Consider the following 19,971-nt stretch of genomic DNA (forward strand, 5'->3'; position numbering starts at 1 on the left):
AAGGTAAAATTGAACTGCGTGCCCACAAATGTATCAGTTAGGGATTAAAATAAACTGGTGGATGTCAGCCACCTTCACACTGATGAAGCCTCATCAAAAAGCCTACGCAGCAATGAGCTCAGAATAAGATCCACCAACCTAAGAGTAATTGCTTCAACAGAAGTTACAAAAGATTAAGAGACATTTTACTTGAAGTCTTTCTTTAGTTTTCCCTCACCTCCTTTTTCCTTGGCTACATGCATTTATTCATTGTTCACCATTTGATTTTTTGCTTTTTGAAAAATAGACTTAATTTTTGATATTTTGGCACATATTGTTCTCCATCTGCTTCCATCACTCTGTCACAAACACAACACTTGAGCAGAAACGTAGCAACGGTCCTCGTTTTTCATTCCAGCTACATTACTCTTCGATTTTAAAATAATTTAAAATTTTTTTTGGTATATGAGACACTTAAATGTGTTTAGTCAAATGCACAATACTCATTAGTACCAGTTAGATAACGAAAATCACTTACCCCTGAATTAAAATAAGTTGGCAAATAGATAGGTGATTTTCCATCAGCGCTTCACCAACTGTTCTCTGTTTACAGTTACATGAGATTTTTCAAGAATATTTTTGTAAGCATTCAGAATATTGGAATTCAAAGATCACAGATTTTTATTGTGTAACCTCCTGAAAAAAGTAGTGTCGAGCAAAAGTGTGGCTGGAGCACAAGGTTATCCCACCTATAAATGAAGATGCCCCATGATGGATTTGTACCCACCCTACAGGTGATGTCTGCTCCTAGACAGATAGATAGGAAAGTCAATATATGATAATGTAATCACAAAGGGGACACCCAAGAACCCCAAACCACAGACACAGTAAAGCACCACACATTGGTAGGGTAAAATAAAGGAGTTTATTCCTTTCCCAGGAACACCTTCACAATCCTCCCAAAAACAAGCCACACTTATACAATAAATCACAGTAAGCCAACAGTTCTTCCTTCTTCTTCACCTCCACTGAGTTTTGCCTGCTACCTCCCGACTCTGACTCATCCACGTATGATACCGGGCTTCTTTTCATGCCGGACTGATGAATGCTTCCAGAGCCATGCCCCGTCTTCCAGGAAGTACTTCCGGGCCATAACGAAAGTAAGGTGGTCCTCCCCCAATAGCGCCCTCTATCGATCCCAAGGGACACCTACAGGACTGCACTTCTGGACTTCATTTCCCTAACACCCCTGTAGGTGTCCCAACTGGGTTCTCATATGAGGACCACTGCTGCCTAGCACTTGGGGCATGGAACCGCTCCCAAGTTCCACCTTCCACTTTTCCATCCATTATTTTATACTGGCTGGGCACAGAGTTATCTTTGCACCAAGCTGGCCTAGTGTTCCTCTCAGGCCTCCCATCCAGGTAATAACCCTGGCCGGGTTGACCATTCTTTTCCCACAAAAGATAGATAGATAGATAGATAGATAGATAGATAGATAGATAGATAGATAGATAGATAGATAGATAGATAGATAGATATTCTTTACAGAAGCTCAATAAAAAATGCTCTAGCACCCCATAACCTTCAATTATAATACGTAGGTTCAGAAAATGGATAAGGTTAGGTCACTTCTATCAAACTTCCTGGGATAAAACAGACCTCCTTTTAAACACTCCACACATATTCTCAGTAAGACGGAGGGTGGAGTTCCTTTGCCTGATCTAGAAATTAGAATATACTGTGTCTAGTATCAGCAGATCCTCCTGTGAGGTTATTGCTGGTTGTTAAATAGTGTGATAACACAAAAGGGTAAGCAGAACCTAACAAATACATGATAATTTGAAACATAAATTTAATTAAATCTTAGCATAGTATACAATAAAGAAATAACACACTGTAATAAGGAATTTTATTAATAATGCACAGCATACATATCAAAATGCAATAGACAAATAATTATAATGAACTATATTTATACAAGAATAAAAATATAAATGCAAAATATAAGGTATAACCAAGAACTAATGTAATACCCCCTTTTTTCTTAATTTATCTAACATGTTAAGTAACCAACATTAAAAGCCCATATCAAGAAAACATAGTGGTATAGTAAAGTATGGTTCCTGCCTTGAACCCAGTGCTACAGAGATAGCCTCTGTTCCCTCTTGTAATCCTGAATTGGGTTAAAATGAAGCAACAGCAGAGACATGAATTAAAGTAAAAAAAGAAAACAGAGCTGCGGATATAAGTAAATGGTGAGCCACAATGGCGTCGTGGAGTGCCTTGTCTCTTTTTTATGATGGGGTGTGGTTGATGGGTTGAATTTTTGTAGACTGAGTCATACAGTGAGTGACTTGTTTTGAAAGCTGCAGTGAGCCTTTGTAGACAATTACACAAAAGAGTAAAGTGTCACTTTCAATAGCACTTTTCAGTCTTCAATATGATTAGAATCTCCCGAAAAGATCTGGTTTAGCGTTAACTTTGGAGATAAGCTCAAAAGCCTTATCAGGCTAAAAATATGAAGTGGAAGAAAAGAATCAAAGCAAATGCATCGAGCCACACAAAGACAAATGGCAGCCTGGAGATGAACAGTTATTATGTGTATTGTTAATAAAACAAGAATCCGCTTTGTTCACTCTGACTCTGATCGCAATCACGTTAGATTGGATTAACTTTTAGTGCTCGCTGGTCAGGCTATAAGCTGGAAAAGGATGCCATTTGCTGAGAACGATAAATTAAACGTCTCCCTTATGTTTCTAGGTTTATCAAGTATTAATAAGCAGTGCTGTGTGTGCATTTGTGAAACTAATTGTGTGGCAGCACTGGCATTCACAATTGTTACCCTCATCTTGGTGTGCCAGTGATGGTTACACATGTATATCTTATGGTAGACTATGGTTAGCTCTGTCTTTGGTTTCATATTGTAAAATATAAGTGAATTGTGGTTAAAATCCCTTCTCTGACTCCAAGTATAATTTTTTTAATAGGTCATTCATTACCTGGTCAGAGGTAGAGGGGTTTTGTAGGTATACGAGTGCACAATGATGGGCCAAATGACATTGCATTATGCAGAGTATGTCAAATGTAAAAGATATTGATTGGCAACACTGCATTGAGCCAATTTTAGATTTAAATATTTGTCAGAAAATTACCCAGATAAGAATAAAGGAGGGAAAAATGTCATTTTGTAAATTCAGTTTGGCTAAACACAACCCACCATGAGACAAAAGTCAAACAGGAAGCGATTGTGAATGTTGCTTTCAGAAGATACAGGAACCCGAATCACACTGTTGGAAGACTTATTTGTGAGCATAAGTTGGCATAGAACGCTCAGACTCATGCAAGTCATGTACCTGTCAGCACCTGTCATCACATTTCTTGTCCTAATACTCTGCTGAGATTGTTGTAATGCCATCCTGTTGCCAAAATTGTTTTCGTGTCAGGGCTATGGAGTGTTTGCTCATCAATAGTTGGCAGCTCAGTGATGTGTTGCACACTGGTAACCCTTCCTGTCAATGGTACAAGGGAGCGTGCATATTGTGTCGAAGACGTAAATTGAAAAGACAATTCGTGCAATGCATGAAGTCGTGCAGATTCAGGTCAGAAGCTTCAGGTGATGTTCACATCAAACACCAGAATGGGGGAATAATGTGATATCAGCCGTGGAATGATTGTTGGTGCCAGACGAGCTGGTTTGAGTATTTTTGTAGCTGCTGATCTCCTGGGATTTTTAATACACAACATTCTCTAGAGTTACTCAGAATGGTGTGAAAAAGAAAAGCTTTCAGTGAGTTGGCAGTTCTGTAGACAGAAACGCCTTGTTGATGAGAGAGGAGAATGGCCAGAGTGGTTCAAGCAACGTTACAGTAACTCAACCACTCTGTACAACTGTGGTGAGCAGAAAAGCATCTCAGAATACACAGCATGTTGAACCTTGAGACAGACCGACTACAACAGCAGAAGACCACATTGAGTTTCACAAATGTCAGACAACAGCAGAAAACTGCAGTTGGCATAGGCTCACCAAAAGTGGACAGCAAAAGACTGGAGAAAAGTAGCCTGGTCTGATGACTCTTGATTTCAGCTGAAGCACACAGAAGGTAGGGTCAGAATCTGGAGCCATGGATCGAACCTGCCTTGTGTCAACAGTCCAGGCTGGTGGCGGTGGTGTAATGATGTATTGAATGTTTTCTTGACATTCTTTGGGCCTGTTAATACCAATCACCCATCGTTTGAATGCCATGGCCTGTTTGAGTGTTGTTGATGACAATGTTAATCCCTTTATGGCCACAATTTTACCAATCTTCTAGTGGCTACAACCATCGGGATTAATAAAGTATCTATCTATCTATCTATCTATCTATCTATCTATCTATCTATCTATCTATCTATCTATCTATCTATCTATCTATCTATCTATCTATCTATCTATCTATCTATCTATCTATCTATCTATCTACAATACTTCCAATATGATAATACACCATGTCAAAAAGCAAACTAATTTCATGAACGTGACAATGAGTTCATTGTTCTTCATTGGCCTTCCCAATCAGTAGATATGAATGCAATAGAACACCTTTGGGACGTGGTAGAACGGAAGATTCACAGCAAGAACGTGGAGCTGATAAATCTGCAGAAATTCCTTATCAATGTGGACTGGAATCTCTAAGGAATAGTAGAATCCATGGCATGACGAACTGAGGCTGGAAAGAGAGCCAAAGGAGGCCCTACCCAGTATTAGAATATTGTTCCTAATAACCTGCTCGGTGAGTGTATGTTGCATTAATGATGGATGTAGTGTGTCAATACATTCACAGTTGGGAAAAACACATTACTAATTTAACTCATTATGTGATTTCACTTTTTTATGTAATATAACGTACTCCATTTGTAAAATAATAAAATTACAGTTACATTGTCCTGAAAAGTATGAGTATTATCCTTTCAACAAACTACTTAAAAGTCCACACCCTACATTAGCAACAGTATCCAGCAAACACTTATCTTTTACGGTTCTATTTTATGCCATCATCAGTCACCAAACACAGTCAAAAAACAACAAAATATACTGTAGATGTCACCGGGGCTTTTTTGTCATGGTATGTACCAGTATGGTGTAGCGGCAACTTGGCTCTGACAACTGGTCATGGCAATGACTAGTACATTGTAAATGATTCTACTGTATAATCAGGGGTGCACATAATATATTTGGTCTTGTTCTCAGCAGAGAACCTGGGGTTGTTGCTTGGTCCTCACTTTTTTTAAATTAATTTTTTCCATGACCCACCTCACAGGATGAACACAATAGAGAGATACAGGGATAACCTGACATCACATGTACTTTAATTTCAACTGAGAATGAATAAAACCAGTACAACAAAATATCAAGTTCTTTAAAGCCCCGTAGTATGTAGCTTTCTAATGAAATGACTGCTTTTCAAACACTGAAAACCAAGTGAAATGACAGCTTTTTAAGCACTGACCAACAGTTACTGCCATTTAAAAGCACTGAAAGTTATCTTATGTCATCATCATCATCATCATCACTCCCCTCCTGACTGTCTTCCTCTATTTCAAAAACAGTTGAAGACGCAGATGTACTAGGCCTGCTCCTTTCTTTGCTTAACAGTTTTGTTGGTCCATTTTTGGTTTTATTAAAATGCTATCCCTGCTTTATAATTCCATGGTGGTGTCACTGCACTGCTGTTGTTGTTTATGTTGCGATGCTGTCAATACTCAGAGTGTAATGGCAACTTAATAGTACTGCCACCTTTATGTTTATAAAAAAAAAACACTGGATGTTTCTACTCAAAGCAAGTCTGCTGCTTCACCTTCTCTAAGTCTTACTTTGTATATTGCGGAGAACCAACTTCCCGTACCTACTGCAGGGTCACACTTGCTTTCAGACACCACATCCTGGAAGCTTGTCTCTGACAGAAGAGCATTCGCCAAGTGTCTTTATGATGCTTATAACAAAAATTGATTGTGAACTAAAAATGACTTTTGAGGAGGTCCAGTTTTACATGTACTACTGCAGGTATTTGGCCTGTGCACAATTAAAGTTTTTTTGGGGGAGTTATTGGCAACTGGACCAATTCTAAATTACAGTTTATTAAAAATGCCACTGCCTGCAGGCACATTCAGTGCCTCCACGTCTATGATGGGATTGGTACTGAAGTCGAAGAGGTTTGTACTTCATAATCCTGGATTATGTAAAATACTGTGACCAGTGTGGAATGCCTCCATTGATGTCTAAGAAGTACGCACATCTTTTTACGATACAAGACACCTGTCTCTTCTAGCCCTCTTCTCCAGAGACATTCAGTTAAGGAAGTCTTGTGCTCCACTTACAATAAAGAGAATCATCTTTCAGGTTTTCATTTTCAAGGACTTCTTGAAAATGTGTTTGGGTGGCATGGTGGCACAGTGCTGGTGAGTAAGGAGACCAGTGTTTGCGTTCCGGGTCCTCCCTGCATGGGGTTAGAATGTTCTCCCCGTGTCTGCAAATGTCTCCTTGCAAATGCTCTTGCTTACTCCCACTCTCCAAAGACATACAGGTTAGGTCAACTGGCAACACACAACTGGCCCTAGGGCAGGGGTGGCGAACTCCAGGCCTGGAGTGCCGCAGTGGCTACAGGTTTTCATTCTAACCCTTTTCCTAATCAGTGACCAGTTTTCACTGCTAATTAACTTTTTCAGCCCTCTGAGTTGATTCCTTTCTTCATTAAATGACAGCCAAGCAGAAATGAGATGTGAGCTCAATTTGAGCTTCATGGCAAAGGCTGTGAATACTTATGTACATGGGATTTCTCCGTTTTTTTATTTTTAATAAATTTGCAAAAACCTCAAGTAAACTTTTTTCACATTGTCATTATGGGGTGTTGTGTGTAGAATTCTGAGGAAAAAAATGAATTTAATCCATTTTGGAATAAGGCTGTAACATAACAAAATGTGGAAAAAGTGATGCGCTGTGAATACTTTCCGGATGCACTGTAAGCCTTCCAATTATATGGGGTTACCAAGGTAGTGCCCCAACTCTTTATCATTGTTTATGTCCTGTTTTATACTTTATTTATAAGTAATACTAGTGGGCTTTGCCCCCTGCCTACTTCACTTGCCAACCCCCATGCTTGCGCTACGCACTAGCCTCTTTGTGGTTCTGCCGCTCGCGTATGGGATGCGGACGTACAATTTACTAACTATTTTACATTACTGCGAGTAACTAACCATATTAAAAAATATTAAATTTAATAATAATTTGAATATAATTTATGTTTCATGTTACGTTAGTGTTATTTGTTGAGTAATACGATTTCGTTCTGTATGACTTTGAAATTAACACGCAAAAAATTTTTAAACTTACACTTTTACTGTAAAACTAATGCAAAAACAATTTTTTAAATGAAATTTTCATCAATATCGCATTGAATTGTGATTCTGTGTTTGGACTTTGATCGTGACAATGCCACATATAACTACACGTGATTGAATTTCGTTTCTTTTTCTCTATTAAATAAATGACTTTTTCTAATGTTTGGCTCTGAAATTTGTAAATTGTCTTTGCAAAAGCTATTCTAACAGGAAACTGTTAAAGTTTTTAATACAAATGGCGTATCAAGTTCTCCTTTGTTGTCTAATGTTATCCACGGAAGATGTAGTACATTACCTTTCTTGGATACATCCTTCTTTCTACAGTAATTTGTGAGGAGGAAGACCGGATGGTGTTAACGTTTGTAGATATTCCTTGGAATATTGTAAATTGATGCTTTCATTCTCCGCACTATCACCACCAACTATTTCAGCATAATCTATTGATGCGCATTTAATCAGTTTGCAGTGTAACCGATCAGCATTTTTGGCGTTAATTTGTTTGACTTCATCGTTTCTCGGTGCTAGGATTGCCCTTGTACTCATTTTTACTGTTGATAACCCTTCGGGATGAAATGTCTTATCTCGTCAGAGCAAGAACTGTGTCTGTCAAAAGCATTCACACGAATGAGAGATGAGAGTACCATGTGCGTGGTTTTCTATGTTTGAGAGTAGGGCGGGATTTGAAAACATCTCATGGCCAAAGTCTCGACTCGCGGGACTTGAAAAAATAGTCCAAAAAGTCTTGTCTCATCGCAAGATTTTTTTATTATAATAGAGAGATATAAAATATATTACTTTTTAAAAGTAACTTAACCAAATTCTGTTTTCTTAATGTGCTCACTCCAGTTGTATGGGGAAGCAATAACGACATTAAATATATACTCTGTATAAAATTCATTAAGATAGAATTTCATTAAAATAAAATGTAGGAAAAATGCATTCAGAAAGTACACAGAGACCATTTATTAAACTTTCATTCATGACTTTCCCCTGCTTATTCCTACACAAGGTGGAGGTCTGCTGGCTCAGTTTATGTCTCTGACTGACTGCGTGACCCGGACAATTTTGGAATATAAAAACACTAAACTCATTTTGCTGCTGATCTCTTTATTCACAGAGCACATTGGAATGAAGTACTCAGCATAAGAGGTGCTGTTTAAAATCAGGTATGTTTAACAAATACTGTATCTCTATTGTAAATGTCTCACATCTTCTGGTAAAAGATCACTCTCTTCATGGAATTGTTCCTGTTCACCGTTTGGCCACATTTATTCTTCTCCAGAAACTTTGTCCCCAAGACCCCAAAAATGTGAAGTAAATTGTTGATTTGAGAATGGCCTAATAGATGTGTGGGTAAGTGTACCCTTGGATCAATTTAAGTGTCATCCAGAGTTAGCTCATGTTGCAAGGATAATCTTGAAGCTCTCTGCCTCCCACTGTTGGATCAGGGATGATGAAGAAATGATTGTTTCAAAATGCTTAAAGACATTTTTTTTTAGTTGTATCCATGGATCGGTAAGATTACTTATTATCATCATGCACTCCAGAAAACTGAGAACCAACCAACCTAACTGTAGGGTTGCAGGAAGCTGGGGCCTGCTGAACCCAACCCTGAGAAGGCCGTCACCCCACCACAGGGCACATCCCCTCTTATGGGGCCAATCAAACTGACAAACACATCTTTAGGATATACCAGGAGTTACTATTATGGGTTTTTGCATACATTCGATTTTTGCAATATAATAAAGCTGAATTATAATTTTGACATGGTATTTTTATAACTTTTTGAAATATGGTATGCTGCATAGTTTTAAAGAGAAGAATTCTGTTGGATTTACTATTAGCCAGATAGCTGGGGTAAATGATTGATAGGTATTCTGGATTAGCGTACAATATATCTAAAAACCACTAGGAGGCATTGCTGCAAGGTTGCATTGATACTTTAAAAGGAACTCTTGACTCAGTCATGGCCAGGATTACACATGGTGGACACACGAGACATGTCTTTAACTGTGAGCTAAGGGTGTGAGTTTACAGGACAGAGATTCTGGAGGAACAATAAGAGCCTTGACAGTATTGAAGAATGAGTTGTGTTGACACAGATGCTTGTTTTATCAGCTATTTAATCTTCCAGCATTTGCCTCTAATCCACCCCTAAATCCCCCAAGGAGTTTTATCAAAGCCTCGTGCATTTTCTGAAATAGAAAATTGTGCTTGTGGCTATTGTCTTCAGAATTTTGGGTGGCTACATTGTTCCGATGATCTTTTCATTTGTGAAATCCAGGGTATAATAGTGACTCAGATTTCAAAGCTTTTGTTTCATTCAAAAGAACAATTTAGGTGTGGCACGATCCACCTGTTCACGCGTAACTCTCAAAGAAACACATGCAAGGTGAAGCCCTTTTGATTTCCTGTAAACAAACACTTCATTTGTCTTGTCATGCTTGGATGAAATGAGTGAAACAGAAAAATGAGCAGTGCCAAGCCTTGCTGTGCAAGTTATGAGATAAAGATACAATCTGTTGCATTATGGCTGCAGTTTCAAAGCTACTGGGTCACTCTTTGTGCCTTAAAGAAACTTCATAATGGTTTTTGATTATTGAAGTAAGGGGGTTACCCACGAAAATACTTCAAGCAATACCAGTGTCGGGCACAGTGTCCAGTGGGGAACGTGACTGCTACATTATATTGCCAAAAGTATTGGGACGGCTGCCTTTACACACACATGAACTTTAATGACATCCTATTCTTAATACATAGGCTTTAATATGGAGCTGGCCCACCCTTTGCAGCTATAACAGCTTCATCTCTTCTGGGAAGGCTTTCCACAAGGTTTAGGAGTGTGTTTATGGGAACTTTTGATCATTCTTCCAGGAGAGCATTTGTGAGGTCAGGCACTGATGTTGGATGAAAAGGCCTGACTCACAGTCTCCACTCTAATTCATCCCAAAGGTGTTCTATCGGGTTGAGGTCAGGGCTCTGTGCAGGCCAGTCAAGTTCCTCCTCACCAAACTTGCTCATCCATTTCCTTCCTTTGTACACTGGTGCGTGGTCATGTTGGAACAGGAAGGGACCATCCCCAAACTGTTCCCACAAAGTTGGGAGCATGAAATTGTCCATAATGGCTTTGTATGCTGAAGCATTAGATAGATAGATAGATAGATAGATAGATAGATAGATAGATAGATAGATAGATAGATAGATAGATAGATAGATAGATACTTTATTAATCCCAAGGGGAAATTCACAAATAAATCAATAGTCTTATTTCCCCTGGTGTTACAGTCCACATACTGGGAGAAGGCAGGTAATGTTTTGTCCAGCGTCACATGGTTAAAATCTCCAGCGATTAGCACAAGTGCCTCAGGGTGCTGCGTTTGTAACTTAGCAACAGCAGAATGGATGATGTCACTCGCTGACTCCACATCCGCCCGAGGAGGGATGTAAACAATAACAACAATGACGTTTCCAAACTCTCTGGGCAAGTAGTAGGGATGCAGACTTACGGCCAACAGTTCGATGTCCCTGCAGCAAGTGGAGACTAATGTTAACATGTCCAGAGTTACACCACCGTGTATTAACATAGAGAGCTACACCTCCTCCTTTGTGCTTCCCACAGGTACTTGCATCTCTGTCATCTCTAACTGTGCTAAAGAGTTCCTTTCACTGGAACTAATGGGTCAAGGCCAACCCCTAAAAAAACCTCATACCATAATCCCCCCTCCACCAAACTTTACACTAGGCACAATGCAGTAAGGTAAGTACCGTTCTCCTGGAAACCGTCAAACCCAGACTCATCCATTGGATTGTCAAACTGAGAAGCATGATTCACTCCAGAGGACACGTCTCCACTACTTTTGAGTCCAGTGGCGGTGTGCTTTACACCACTGCATCCGACACTTTGCATTGCACTTAGTGATGTAAGGCTTGGATGCAGCTGCTCAGTCACGGAAACCCATCCCATGAAGCTCTCTATGCTAATCTGGAGGCCACACGAAGTTTGGAGGTCTGTAGCTATTGACCCTGCGCAAAGTTGGTGACTTCTGCACACTGTGTGCCTCAGCATGCTTTGCCTCCGCTCTGTGATTTTACGTGGCCTACCACTTCGTGGCTGAATTGCTGTTGTTCCCAATTGCTTCCACTTTGTTATAATACCACTAACAGTTGACTGTTTGGAATAATTAGTAGTGAGGAAATTTCACGAATAGACTTATTGCACAAGTGGCATCCTATCACGGTACCACGCTTGAATTCACCGAGCTCCTGAGAGCGACCCATTCTTTCACAAATGTTTCTAGAAGCTATCTGCATGCCTAGGTGCTTGATTTTATACAGCTGTGGCCAGGGAAGTGATTGGAACACCTGAATTCAATGATTTGGAGGGGTGTCCCAATACTTTTGGCAATATAGTATACCTGGATAAAAACAAGCAAAGAAACGTTTATGAATTGATTATAGTAGGGCAAAGAGGGCTTTCAGTGACACACAAGGATTGTTAAGAGAGCAGACTTAACAGGGATGTAGAAAGCCAGCTGTCCAGGGTGAACACCAGAACAAATGGTTAAACTATGACATTACCAAAATTTGGTCAACATGCTTTCTGAGTCTCATCTGATAAAAAGTTAACAAAGGATGAGCTGAAATATCCAGCAAGACTCCTTCACACAAAATGGTGCATAAAACAACAAGTTGTGTTTAATCTTGAAAACTGCAAGCTGAACTTATTTCAGTATGTTGAGCAAAATCCAGTATCTTGATAGATTTTACTTCCCTTAAAGATAGATACAAGTACGTCTCATGTGTCTTTGGGAAGAAACCCAAACAACTATCTTGGCAGAAAGAAAGAACTTCCTCTGGGTCTTGGAAGCTATTCTCCATAGAGCTTGGAACTTGGATGTAGCTCTAATATCCCAATCTCCATGCTCAAGCTTTGTGGCAAGGTGTCCTTGGAATTTAATGGATGTTTTGGGCACACGCATCACATCGCGTGAAGTATAAACCTGCCCTTAGACACCTTACTTTTCAGCTGATGATCTTGACTAGGGCTTATTTTCGGAGTAAGTCTTATTCTCTGGGAAACACGGTAGCTAGTAAAGAGCCAGCTAAAGACCTTCCTTCACATGCTTGATTGTTACAAGTTCACGAATAACTGGATCAGGTACACTTCAAGCTTATAAAAAGCTTTGAATTTGCACGGTAGTGGGATGGCTCTCTGTTACCTCTTGAAGAAGGGGGTGAGTTGACAGTGTCACCATGGCAGAATTCCAAAATGAAAAAGTTTTACAAATCAAAGAAACCTAACAAAGGTGTAAGCGAACAAGACTCCTCTTCAGTGTCATCATATGTTTATCTCACCTGATGGTCTTGTGTCCTATCTTTTATGCTGCTACCCCAGGAGGCACACGGTTTGTGTCACAAACACTCGCTTATCATTTCTAATGCAGCACCAGTAGCCCTTAGTGTGAGATTACGCACTGTGGCTCAGTGATTTAGGTGCCATTCTAATTTACAATTCATACCTTTCTCGTCTCAGCCCAATTCCCAGTTCAGCCTTCTGGTTTTCATAGCAAGCATTCTCTTGGTAGACCTGGTTTGTTTTCAGCGTCTTTTTTTAAAATACACACATCTCCTGGTCTGTTAGTAATTACATCTTAGCAGTTGTTCTGTCTCTTGGTTTTTACCAGCAGACTATCGGAAGGGCCTGGAAATCCAAACGGTTAATGTTTGTACTGCAGTCCAGCCAAGCATCTTTTCACAACTGGCATAAAAGGACCAAGTTATTCAGCCCACTTTTTTAAATTCAGGACTATGGGAGTTTGGAACTTATTCTGGCAGCATCAAGGGCAATGCCAGAGCGAACCATAGATACAGGTGCTGGTCATAAAATTAGAATATCATGACAAAGTTGATTTATTTCAGTAATTCCATTCAAAAAGTGAAACTTGTATATTAGATTCATTCATTACACACAGACTGATGTATTTCAAATGTTTATTTCTTTTAATGTTGATGATTATAACTGACAACTAATGAAAGTCCCAAATTCAGTATCTCGGAAAATTAGAATTTCAATTAAGACCAATGCAAAAAAAAGGATTTTTAGAAATGTTGGCCAACTGAAAGGTATGAACATGAAAAGTATGAGCATGTACAGCACTCAATATTTAGTTGGGGCTCCTTTGGCCTGGATTACTGCAGCAATGTGGCGTGGCATGGAGTCGATCAGTCTGTGGCACTGCTCAGGTGTTATGAGAGCCCATGTTGCTCTGATAGTGGCCTTCAGCTCTTCTGAATTGTTGGGTCTGGCGTATTGCATCTTCCTCTTCACAATACCCCATAGATTTTCTATGGGGTTAAGGTCAGGCAAGTTTGCTGGCCAATCAAGAACAGGGATACCATGGTCCATAAACCAGGTACTTGTAGCTTTGGCACAGTGTGCAGGTGCCAGGTCCTGTTGGAAAATGAAATCTGCATCTCCATAAAGTTCGTCAGCAGTAGGAAACATGAAGTGCTCTAAAACTTCCTGGTAGACGGCTGCGTTGACCTTGGAACCCAGAAAATACAATGGACCAACACCAGCAGATGACATGGCACCCCAAACCATCACTGACTGTGGAAACTTTACACTGGACCTCAAGCAACGTGGATTCTGTGCCTCTCCTCTCTTCCTCCAGATTCTGGGACCTTGATTTCCAAAGGAAATGCAAAATTTACTTTCATAAGAGAACATAACTTTGGACCACTCAGCAGGCGAGACACTTCTGACGCTGTCTCTTGTTCAAGAGTGGCTTGACACAAGGAATGCGACAGCTGAAACCCATGTCTTGCATACGTCTGTGCGTGGTGGTTCTTGAAGCACTGACTCCAGCAGCAGTCCACTCTTTGTGAATCTCCCCCACATTTTTGAATGGGTTTTCTTTCACAATCCTCTCCAGGGTGCGGTTATCCCTATTGCTTGTACACTTTTTTCTACCACATCTTGTCCTTCCCTTCACCTCTCTATTAATGTGCTTGGACACAGAGCTCTGTGAATAGCCAGCCTCTTTAGCAATGACCTTTTGTGTCTTGCCCTCCTTGTGCAAGGTGTCAATGGTCGTCTTTTGGACAACTGTCAAGTCAGCAGTCTTCCCCCATGATTGTGTAGCCTACAGAACTAGACTGAGAGACCATTTAAAGGCTTTTGCAGGTGTTTTGAGTTAATTAGCTGATTAGAGTGTGGCACCAGGTGTCTTCAATATTGAACCTTTTCACAATATTCTAATTTTCCGAGATACTGAATTTGGGACTTTCATTAGTTGTCAGTTATAATCATCAACATTAAAAGAAATAAACATTTGAAATACATCAGTCTGTGTGTAATGAATGACTCTAATATACAAGTTTCACTTTTTGAATGGAATTACTGAAATAAATCAACTTTGTCATGATATTCTAATTTTATGACCAGCACCTGTAGTGAGTTAGTTCAGAATAAGGTCTGATTATGCTTTAAACAGGACATATGAACTGGAGTTGCTAGTCAACCTAACACACATCTTTGGCATGTGGTATTAAATGAAGTACCAAGAGAAAACCCACGCAGACATGAGGATAACAAGCATATCCTGCATTGATACTCACTGAACTGTCAGCAATGCAGCTGGTCAAGATTTTGAAGTGCTTACAGTTTTCGAAAATCTCTTAATCCATCGCAGGATCATGAGGAGTCAAAGCCAATCTCAGCAGTTTTTTGGCTCCAGGCAGAAACTAACCCTTGATGGGATCCACTACAGGGCTTACTCACTCACAGCAGGGCAATTTAGAATGTCCAGTCCACACTCGTTTACTCGAGGCATATCAATTAGAGGTGCCAATCAAACTAACATGCAAGCATTTGGGATGTGGGAATAAACCTGAAGATAACTAAGGGGGAGCGGGAAAAATTCAATATCAACTAAATATGTAAAAAAGAGAGTGCAAGAACAAAAAAGGAAGCTTTATAATTCAAGTTAGTTAGAAGACAAAACTTTAGGAATAAAGCAGAAATTGACAAAAAAAAAAATCAGGAAAATTGCCTACTCCTGATTGCCAGTCTGCCAGATGTTTTATCTAGGCAGCAACTGGTAGGGAGTAAACTGGCAGTTCTAGCCAGCAGATCAGAACATGTGTAAATGTGACAATTATAGTTATTTAACCAATTTGACAATTATAATATTAGAATGCAAAAGCAGTCAAACAGAAATTATTTAAATTACATATGATAAATCATGAAGTATAGAGCAGTAAAGGAAGCACAGAATTAGAGGTTGGATATGACAGAAAAGCTGCGCCCTGCCCGGGGTTTATTTCCTGCCTTGCGCCCTGTGTTGGCTGGGATTGGCTCCAGCAGACCCCCGTGACCCTGTAGTTAGGATATAGCGGGTTAGATAATGGATGGATGGATATGGCAGAAAAGAGTATGTTGAGACGGGTGTCACAAAGAAGGACAGAATAAGAAGTGAGACAATCAGAGGTACTCCAAGAGGTACAAACACAAGCAACTTCATGAAAAGGTGATGGTAGAGCAGAAGTTGAGGAATGGAGATGAGAAAATATCCAAGATACTGACTATCAAGTGTAGTCAATTACTAAGAAATGGTGAGAGTATGGAGGAGGACGAGGAGGAGGAGGTTAGGAGCAGGCGCTGATGCAGCACGTTGCCACCCCAACCACATGGCAAACAACCTCAGGATCCCAGATTAAGACCCGAGTACAGCCGGGCAATGGGTCACACCTCAACACCACACTAGTTCGAATGGAGTGGAACAGTGTGAGGTTTTTTATGGCTAAGCTATAAATATGCCTACAGTAGAAAATCTGAGTGATTGTGCATAAAGAAGAAGGAGACCACCAAGAGACCAATGAGATTTCTAAAGGAGTTACAAACTACAGTTCAAGAGATTGTAGAGGCTGTGCATGCATCAGCTGATGCCTGGGCACTTCACTATTTGTAGCTTTATGGGAAAGTGGCAAAGAGAAAAGACACAATGCATCATTCTTGAGTTTGCCAGAAGACACATGGAAGAATCTAAGGTCAGCGGTTCTTTGATCTGATGAGCTTTTATGCCATCAGACTTAAGGTCATATTTGAACACTAAACGTTATCAAAAATACATCAGTGGGGTGATAGGAACGTCATGCTGTGGGGTTGCTTCTTTGCAGGTGTTGGAAGGAAAAATCAGAGGAGATCCTGGGGGCAAAAAACCTGTGTCTTGTGAGAAGATTTGTTTCCCAGCAAAAAGAAGTCCTCAGGCATAACGCCAAAGCTACACAAGAATGACTTGCAGACAGCAATGCTAATGTCCTGGAGTGGCCGACTCAGAGTTCGGATATTATCCAATTGAGGATTTGTAGCTGGAGTTTGCAAAGGCTTTTCTTTCACGGCCCTCAGGTAACCTGACTTAGCGCGAGCAGATTTGCAAAGAAGAGTGTGGAACAATGGCAGTGTGCAGATGTGGAGAGCTGATAAAGATCTGAGCACACAGACTCAGGGCTGACAAGGCTGCCAAAGGGGCATCTGCTAAATACTGACTTGAAGGGGATGAATACTTAGGTGACCTATTATTATATGTGTGTTTTATATTTATAATTAATTTAGATCATTTTGTGTAGGTCTGTTTTCTCTTTGACATTAAAAAGTCTTTTTTCATTGATCAATGTCTAAAAAGCCAAATTAAATCCACCCTCCCAGTGGGTGAATACTTTTTATAGGTAGTCTAACTATACATTAATTGTTTTAATTTTTCTCCTATAGAATTGTATCTCTCTCTAAGGTGTTCATTTGGCTGGTGAGACCCTCATTAATTTTCACTTTGTTTGTGTCAGACCCAAGTGTACACAATGACCAAGTGCCGCCTCTCAACGATCTCCACATCCCTAAAATGGGCCTTCCAAATCTTCAGCTATCCAGTGCTCTACAGCTTCAGCAAAGGTGTTATTCTTATTGTGGAGGAGCTGCATGTCACCTCTGTCATGCCACGGGCAGATCTAAAACTTGCCACCTTTATGCTCTGTGGTCTGTCACTTATTATAACAGCCGGCATTTTCAATGGAGCCTTAAGCACCAAAGCAATAAAGGGAACTCTGATGTGTGCAACTGGACAGAAGAGGCAGCCAAAGTGCTGGCTTTGACAAACCAAATGCTTCACTGCAAACCCTAAGGATGAAGATTTGATTAGAATGGAGGTAAAAGTATACTGAAAATATGGAAATTCTTGAAATGCCAAATTCAAATGAAGGAATAGGAGAAAATACAAAGGTCAAAAACTGTAGAAGCCTTCAAAGAAATAAACAACCCCGAGATTTTGAGACTGCAAAGCCTCCAGAGTAAGCTACAGCACACCCTGCTGAAACGTGTGTTATGTCATCCATAAGCAGAAGTAAAGTATTAGGATATAGACACAAATAATAAATACAGGGTGATTCAAAAAGATTCATCCGATTTCAAAGTGCCTAGGAACCAATCGCATAGCAATTGAAAGAGGCGGTCATAGAGTTTCTGACTGTCACCAGAAGATGGCTCCCTTTAGTCTGCGCATTTCTCAACAACAAGCTCCCTCATCGCTGGATTGGCTGTAAAGAAGCCCACGATTTGGCACTTCTGTCCCCCTCAAGATCACCAGATTTCACGCCGTGTGACTTTTTTTGTGGGGGTACGTTAAGGATTCTGTTTATGTGCCACTATTCCTAACAACACCGGATGATCCCCTCAATCCTATTGAGGGAGCCATGAGTTACAGTGACACCCGACATGCTCAATCGAGTATGGGATGAATTTGACTATTGCGTTGATGTTGACCATACAGCTGGAGGAGGTCATATTGAGCACTTGTAATAAATGTTATGCTCACCTAAACCATATACAATGTACTGTATTGTCCTGTAATGACCTAAAAGTGAAATAAATCATTTTGAAATCAGATAAATCATTTTGAATCACCCTGTACTAGAAAAATGAATGAAAATAAAATAATCTGAATGTAAAGCCTACTAGATCCCTGAAATTAAAAAAAAAATAGAATAAGTTTAGCTGCTTTAATGGCCACAGCCATAGCATGTGTAAGAAAGTCGCTATATTGCGCCCGACCCGACACAGACTTGACACGGGATGCATGTATAAAATAAAAAGACCTTTATTTTTCTTCAGCTGGAGGGCATGTCTTCCCCGTAATCCAGTGGCGGACCGTGCATTTCACATCTAGGCCTTCGGTAGTGCTCCGTCTGAATCAACCCGCCCCTCAAAAACTAATTTATGGTTATAAAAACCATCTTAATATGCAGAAATACAGTATAAAGAGCCATTGCATCGCAGATAGATAACTCCTGTAGCCACAATAAATACCTTTATTGAACAGACAAACCAGGGTGAACAAGTTCCTTTCTACTGCAGCTACAGCCCGCGACGCACATAAAAAACATCAATAATAACTCATAAAATTTTACTCACCAAAAATTTCTAAACAAAATCCATCCTCCCCTCTTTCCTCAAAAACAGTTCAATTACTCTGTTGTACAGATTATCCGTGCGCTTCAGTTCCATCATGAAGTCCCTTTCTATCGCCATCGAAGCTAATGCTGAAAGTTGAACCTGCCCTGTCGCATTTCTGGCATAAGTTTTAATTAGCTTTAGGGCTGAAAATGTCCGTTCTACAGATGCAGTGGACACGGGAATGCTCACGGCCAAACATACCAATGTGTATAGCTGCCCCATGATGCTCTCATTCAGATTTTTATAGATAGATAGATAGATAGATAGATAGATAGATAGATAGATAGATAGATAGATAGATAGATAGATAGATAGATAGATAGATAGATAGATAGATAGATAGATAGATACTTTATTAATCCCAATGTATATATTACACCATCCTATCCAATCAACGGGTCTGAATACGGTGACGTTGCCATACACCTGCTAGAAGGCCCTAGTGAAACCAACTCAAAATCTGATTGGTTGAAGCAACAGTTTAATCGACATTTATTTTGTGTTAGAGGGCCTGCAGAATGGATTGTGAAGGCCTCCTGGCAGACTTCTTTGACTTTGACCCTGCCTGGCAACAAATGATGGCTGAAATGTGATTGGTTAAATGCTTTAATACGAAAATACATGTCTGGAAGCAGGCGCAGCACAACCATCGGAACAGCTATGAAAGGAAGCGGACAGACTATTTGGAATTATTAAATAAGTATTCATGGACAAAATATAATTAACATCAGTTTTGTGATTCAGATATTTTTTTAGGCCAGCAGAGAAGGCCTTGCAGGCCCTGACAGCCCGCCACTGCCGTACTCCCTCCAGCCACAGCACAGTCCCAAGCACTGAAACTACACACACAACCACTTTTCTCTTCCTCCACAAGCTTAGTCCTCCTCCTCCCAACTCTGGCCGCTGAGTGGTGGTCACTGGCTCCCTTTATTGGGTACCCGGAAGTGCTCCAGGTGGTTGATTGACGACATCCGGGTACACTTCCAGGTAAGGCGAAACCAATGCCCAAAAGGGGCCAGCCGCTCCTGTTGCAGCACCCCCTGTGGAACCCCACAGAGCTGCACAGAACTCCAACCCCCATGAAGCCCTGGGGAAGTCCGAGGCACTGC

At 40.3% G+C, this 19,971-nt stretch overlaps 1 protein-coding gene across 1 annotated transcript in view; it reads right to left on the bottom strand.

The window, feature by feature from the left end:
• The window catches only part of gfra4a (GDNF family receptor alpha 4a), a 414,747-nt gene that overhangs the window by 159,101 nt on the left and 235,675 nt on the right, over nucleotides 1–19,971 (bottom strand). The window lies entirely within an intron of this gene.

This window comes from Erpetoichthys calabaricus, chromosome 5 (assembly GCF_900747795.2).
Source record: "Erpetoichthys calabaricus chromosome 5, fErpCal1.3, whole genome shotgun sequence".
NCBI classification, from domain to species: domain Eukaryota; kingdom Metazoa; phylum Chordata; class Cladistia; order Polypteriformes; family Polypteridae; genus Erpetoichthys; species Erpetoichthys calabaricus.